Source organism: Pan troglodytes, chromosome 12 (assembly GCF_028858775.2).
Source record: "Pan troglodytes isolate AG18354 chromosome 12, NHGRI_mPanTro3-v2.0_pri, whole genome shotgun sequence".
NCBI lineage: Eukaryota > Metazoa > Chordata > Mammalia > Primates > Hominidae > Pan > Pan troglodytes.
Window position 1 is genome coordinate 103,157,347 of NC_072410.2, and position 6,887 is coordinate 103,164,233.

The 6,887-nt window shown below is 45.5% G+C and overlaps 1 long non-coding RNA gene across 1 annotated transcript; it reads right to left on the reverse strand.

Moving 5' to 3' along the window:
* Positions 1 to 395: 395 nt before the first annotated feature.
* On the reverse strand, positions 396 to 6,192 carry LOC107971540 (uncharacterized). Its single transcript, XR_001714475.2, has 2 exons — positions 6,020 to 6,192; positions 396 to 605 (listed from the first exon to the last, which is right to left on the reverse strand). It is a non-coding gene; the product is annotated as an uncharacterized LOC107971540 (long non-coding RNA).
* Between the last annotated feature and the right edge of the window lie 695 nt (positions 6,193 to 6,887).

Sequence of the window (6,887 nt, forward strand, 5' to 3'; positions counted from 1 at the left end):
CCTTGGGGCCTGGGGCCCAGTCTGCCACCCAGCCCCTTGGGGGAAGGCTTTGGACTTGTTATGTTTGAGATGCCTGTTAAGTATTCACTGGGAGATGCCAAGTAGGCCATTGGATCTATGGGTCTGGGAGAGGTAATTTTAAATTGGCACATACGTGGTTTCTAAAGCCCCATGAGACAATTGGAAATCACCCAGGGACAGAGTGTTGGGAAAGAAAAGAAGAGACATGAGTTGCTTGGCTCAGGAGACTCCTATATAAACTCTGGAGAAATGAAAGGAACCAGCTGAGGAGTGCTTTTGAGGCAGGAGGAGAACCAGGAGAGTGTTGAGGACATTCAGAGAAAGCGCTGAGAATTAGCCTCTCAGGGCTGCCACAACCAAGTAAGACAACTGAGTGACTTAAATAACAGAAATTTATTTCTCATAGTTCTGGGGCTAGGAGTCCAAGGTCAAGGTATCAGCATGGTTGGCTTCTTCTGGAGACTGGAGGGCCTCTGCCCCAGCTTCTGGGGGTTTGCAGGAAGTCTTCAGTGTCCTTGGCTTCAGCTGCATCACCCTGCTCTCTGCCTTCATCCTCACATGATGTTCTTCTTAGGTTTGTGGCCCTGCAGCCAGATACCTCATTTTTATAAGGACATCCACCATATTGAATGAAAGACCCACCCTACTCCAGCATTACCCCGTCCTTACTAATTATACCTGCAGAAGAGCAGAATCAGTGGAAAGGAAAAGACCAGAAGGCACGAGCCACTATGGCATAGTGGGGCGAGAGTCTAGTTCTCCTCTCTGTGACTTTCCCTGCAGCCACTGCCTCTCTGAAGCTCTGATAGAAGGTTATAAGTCACTTTAAAACCAAAAACAATTTGCTAAAGAAATGCAGCACAGGGGCTGGGCATGGTGGCTCACATCTGTAATACTAGCACTTTGGGAGGCCAAGGCAGGAGGATCGCTTGAGCCCAAGAGTTTGAGACCAGCCTGGCAACATGGTGAAACCCTGTCTCTACAAAAAGTACAAAAATTAGCCAGGTGTGGTGGTGCATGCCTGTAGTCCCAGCTATTCAGGAGGCTAAAGTGGGAGGATCACTTGAGCTGTGGAGGTTGAGGTTGCGGTGAGCCATGATCGCACCACTGTGCCCCAGCCTGGGTAACAGAGCCAGACCCTGTCTCAAAAAACAAACAACAACAACAAAACAAATAAAAACACAGGGACACAATGTGTAATGGTATAATGGTATTATTGGTGGTTTTTATCTTATGGCAAAGTTCTGGGGGTTGGAAATTTGGAAATAATGTCACTGAGTGCCAACTTGGGGTAGTGTTACTGGGGTTTGGGTCCAGGCTTATTACCTCTCAAAGAACTGTACTACTAATGTTGCATTTTATATAGAAGGGACAATTGAAGGAGGCATTAGGGTCTCTGAAAAACCCTTAAAATTCTGCCATTCTGTCCTCTCTTAGTTAGAGTCAGCCTTCCTTGGGCTTCTGTGCATTGCCTCCAAAACACCAGAGATTGTTTCTGAGACAGTGGACCCCAGAGCCCCGCCTCTACCCCATTCCCTTCTTAGCTGTCCAAGCCCCCATGCCCATGCTACCTTACCCAGCTGGTCACTCTGGGCAGGCTGCCCATGGGCCAAGGATGACACTCATCTTTGGCTCTCCTAATGGAGGCTCCAAATAAGTGAGCCAGGGAAGCATTCTGAGGCCAACAAAACTTTTACCCTTCCTTTGATATGTCAGGCCCTAGGGGTCCTTTTATAAGCCTGTGGGTAATCTACAAGCCATGGAAATGCCTACCTGTGGATATGGGTGATTATCGGTTTTCAGATGAGTACTTTCTCTATGTAAGGGTGTTTTGTTGTTGTTGTTGTTGTTGTTTCTTTGTTTGTTTTGAACATTGAGCTCCACAAGGCTGGAGAGCTTGAAGAGCAATTGGATCCATTATCCCCTTAGGTCCTAGCTTCTAGGGGGAGGGGGAAATCATTACTTCTTCATCTCCAGCAGCTGGAGAAACTGGAAAGGGATTAGGGCAGGACCAGAAGAGCAGAAGAACATTCCTCGGACTCCAGGCACAGGACACTTTAAGAGTCCTTATGAAAGGTCTAGTTCCTATATCTGGGCTGCCCTGAGGGAGGGTAGCTATGGGGAGATCTGGGGAAGAAATGAAGCCTGGGGAGCTCCTCGAATCCAGAGATGACCAAACTCTCCTGCTTGAGCAGAGAGTTCCCCTGCAATAAGGTAGACTTGCATTTCTTTGAGCCAAAGAAACTGAGTGGAATAAGAGGCTTGCTCAGTGCTATTTTCATGGGAAGCTGCACTCTGAGACCAGATTGGAGGGTGGGTTTCCATCAAACGAGAGGACCCTGCACCCACCACAGATTGGCCGCTCCCAGGCTGGTCGCAGTCATTAACTGGAATCCTATTGGCTGGTTTAGGGGTATTGCTAAGGAAGCCTTTAAGTGTGGGGTGAGAGGTCGGCAGAGTCTGGTAATGGGAGTTTGGTCCCCCACAAGTACTCAAAAGTTTTTGTAGAAATTCCCTTGCTCTGCCCTCTCAGTAGACGATTGCCCTATTTGTAGGCCCATCTGCTTTAAACTCTTACAGGAGCTGAAAGGTCAAATGTAGTTTTAAAAGGTTTTAGAAACCAGTGGAATTTCAGGGAGAAGTTCTTCCAAATGTGGTGAGAGGCTGTCTGCTTTACTGAATGGATGTTTATATCTTGTGGTGTGAATAAGAAATATGATCACCAATGCCCAAACCACTTCCTTGGCTAGTGGGTACCTACATTTTCTGCCAACTAGGGCACTGGATAGAATCCTTTGACCCTATTTTGTGTTTGACCTCAGAATCTACCCTTTTCCCCTCGGGCTCTCCCTGAATTTTCCCACATTTTCTTCCTGGGAAGTTCCAGCCCTGTCCACTGGTTCGCTGAGACCCCGATGGCACATGGGCATGGATTGGCCATGGTCTAGGGGTGAGGGTGGGTCGCTTCCCTTGATCCCTGGCTCTAGGTCTGGCACACAGTGGAGGTTCAGAGTACTCATTCAAGTTGGTGGAATGAACTGCAAAAGCCAAGGTGGGAGGAACAAAGTCTCCCCCTGACCTCAATTTGATTTCCTAAGGGGGCTCTGCAGTAAATTTGGTAATGCTCACTTGTCACAAAGATATCTCTTGGACGTTTTGACAGGGCAGGAGCTAAAGGAGACAAGGGTGGAGCCATGAGTACAGCCCAGGAGGATTAGAAGGATTCAATGAGGGCATATCAGAACCATGTTTGGCACTCGTGTCACAAGAGGGTTTCTTAAAGAGATGCAATCTGGGGTAAGAACTGGGTTTAAATTTAGGCTCCATTTTTTACCAGCTGTGGACTTGGTAAGTTGCTTAACCTTTCTGCACCTCGGATTTGCCGTCTACACAGTGAGACTAATCATCACTGACCTTCCTACCTCAAAAATCAGGTGCAGTGCTCCACAGGAGCTAATGAACATTTGTGAGTGCTTTGTGAACCCTTAAGTGCTGTGCATATGGAAGGATCATATAAATAGTCTAGGTTATTGTTGATACAAATATCTGGTTGGCCCACTAAGCTGTGGCCCCACTGTTGAGTTTTTTTGGGCATCAATTTCCTGTTCTCCCATCACCGCTTCTCTTCTCATCCCTGACCTTTTTTCATCTGTATTTCTCCCAACAGCTAGAATTAATTATTTGTGAAGGCTTCCCTAAGCCCCTCCAGAGTGTCAGTGGTGGGGAGAAGTAGGGGGTCAGGACACATTGCTTTCATCATGGAGCGAGGCAGGAGGGAAAAGACGGTGGCTGGATCAAATATCTGCCCCTCACATGCTGCCGGTGGGCAGTGATGCTGGTATTTTGACACGTGTCAGGTGGTTTTGATTCTAACAATTGCTCACCAGAGCAGTGGGACTTGTTTGGATAAATCAGAACCAGCCTGAATCTGAACTCTTTCTTTCACTCAACAATGGAGTTTGCTCTTCTTTTGTCTCTTCCTAAGTTTCATGTTGCCTGTTCATGGGGCAGCGCACCTGAGCTCCAGGGAAGTGACCCTCATTCTCTTTCTCTCTGGATGATTAACTGGTCTTCCCTTTTCTCAGAGGGCACATGGGAGTAGAACAGGTTTTGTGTAGGTGCAGGGTGAAGATGCCGTTTCCACCTGTGGCCTCTGTGTGCCAGCACCATTTCTGCATCAGAGCAGAAGCCATTTGGAAAGTGATGAGTTTTCCGTATCTCCTTCCCTTCCTCCTCTTTCTTCCTGGAACAGCTTTGTAAATGGATCCCACAAACTAACATTACTAGAGACTTTTAAGGAGGGCATTGGAGATATCAGTGGGCTTAAAAACTAGCAACAGAGGAGTTTGGGTCAGATACAGACCTTGTGGGGCCCATAGGTTCCAAGCAGAGCAATTGCTTGGGTCATGCTTGCTGATTGTGAGGCTCCAGAGAGGGCCTACTTATGAATTTTGAGACTGCAAAGTTATTTCTAGAAACCACTTTGTCAGGAGATATGGCCACCAGGGTACCCACAGAGCAGTTCTTATCACATTTGCCCATTCAGTGAACAATCAGTAATTGAGCTCCTACTTTTTGTCAAGCCCTGGGGCAACAGAGATGAATGGGTCTTGGTTCGAAGATGCAGGAAAGTTTATCCTCTAGCAAAAGAGATTAAAAGGTAAACAGGTCTTTTTGATATAAGGTGATTAGTTGGGATGGAGGCAGGCCCAGGAATGTGGCAGGACAGAGGAAATATATTTCTGTGGTGTGGGGTAGTCTTGGAAGGCTTTCTGGAGGAGGCAGAGAGAGAGAAAGAGAGAGAGAGCGAGCGAGCGAGCTCATGTGTGAAAGATGAATTGGCATTAATAGGAAAGGCCGCAGCAAAGGGTTGCTGAAGGGTAGCCAATTTATATGGTTTGAATGTGTGTCCTCACCAAATCTTATGTGGAATTGTAATCCCTGATGTTGGAGATGGGGCCTGGTGGGAGGTGACTGGGTCATGGGGGTGGATCTCTCATGGCTTGGGGCTAAAGGAGAGAAGGGCTGTCTTCTCAATAAGTGAATTATTACCATGTAATATGCAAGCACCTGCTTCGCCTTTTGCCATTGAGTAAAAGCTCCTTTAGGCCTCCCCAGAAGCCAAGCAGATGCCAACACCATGCTTCTTGTACAGCCTGCAGAACTGTGAGCCAATGAAACCTCTTTTCTTTATAAATTACCCAATCTCAGGTATTTCTTTATAGCAATGCAATAATGGCCTAACAAACCAACTATCCAGATTTGCTGGGGCTTAGAGTCTTCCCAGGATGTGGGACTCTCAGTGCTAAAACTGAGATAGTTTTGGGCAAATTAAGATGGTAGGTCACCCTAGGTAGTAGAAGGGTCACAACTTTTAGAGTTGGAAAGACCTGGATTCAAATCTCTGCTCTGCTACTTAAAAGCTGTATGACCCTAGGTAAATTGTTGAACCACTTTGAACCCTAATTTCCTTACCTGGAGGATATACAGGCCACCTTCTTAGGACTCTGCCTAGGTCAGTGTTATCAGTAAAAGGAAGTTATTATTTTAGATGGAAAAAGCAGTATTTTCAAACGCTAGGCAGAATATAGTTGGAGTAGAGCACAAAGAAGTGGGCGGTAAGAAGTTGGCTGGAAATAGAAGCAGGGGCCAGATCATGAGGAATTTAGAATGTTTTCCCTTAGAACAATGGTGGTTCACTAACTTAACTTTACAATATGAGTAAGGCAGTCAGATTCTTGTCTTAGAGAGATTGTCCTGGAAGTAGAGGGGAGCACATTTTTGAATCTGGAGGGAGAAGAGAGGGTAAGAATTATGCAGTAAAGTGATTACAAACAGGGAGTTATATTCTTAGAGAAAACAAGAGGCCACCAGCCAGCCCAGGATCACATCAGGGGCCCCAGTGGTTAAAAGGGACAGGAACCTCATCTTCTGAGGTCAGAGGCTGCTTGTTGGGTGCAGCTACATGCTGAGCTGGGTTGGAAGGTTATGTGCTTACCAAACAGATCTGACACCTGGGAAACTGTGTGTATGAGGATGACTTCATGAGCTCCTTGAGATGTGTTTTGGGTCCTTTGGTTAATGGGCATGTCCTTCCTCTCTTCTCTTCTTCCTTGGCTTCATCCTGCATGGGAGGCTTCTTGCCAGTGCTTTGTCGCTCATCATCTCCATGGCGATGGAACAATGGTACGGTAAACACATGACTTCACTGTGTAATTATGCAAAAGAGTGAGCAGAGAAAGGAAGCTTGGGGTTTGATGAGTCTATTGGGGAGGGAAATCTTCTGAATCAGATGCCTGTGAAGTGGGCCCTGGCCTTGGAAGAGGAAGAGGATGGGCTAGCCCCTCAGTTGAAATAACTTGGATCAGACTGCTCTTTGGAATCAGGAAGGACTTTCTGTAGATAATGATAAGTAGAAGAAGTTATAAAAGAGAATTGACTGGGTTGGCTAACCTCATACAAATAAGTTGTTTTTTGCATGTAAATGAAATAAAAGACAACAAATTTGAGAGATTCTTTAAGAATCTTTAAGAAGACTTTTTTTGAAAGCAAATTATAGTAATTAAAGAAAAAAAACCCTAGTAGAAAATGTGACAAAGGATATAATCAGAAAATTTATAATGGAAAAAAGTTTCATTCATTCATTCATCTTTTCAGTAATGTATTGAGCCCTTCCTATGCAGCAAGTGTTACTCTATGTGCTGGAGATACAGCGATAAACAAAACAGGCAAAAATCCCTGCCCTCATGAAGTTTCCATACTTTCTGCTATTTTTCTTTATGTTTTCTTAATTAGTTTTATTAACATTAATTCTAGATACTTTCTTTATTCATCTGGAATTATGCTCACATAAAATTGAGTTCAGA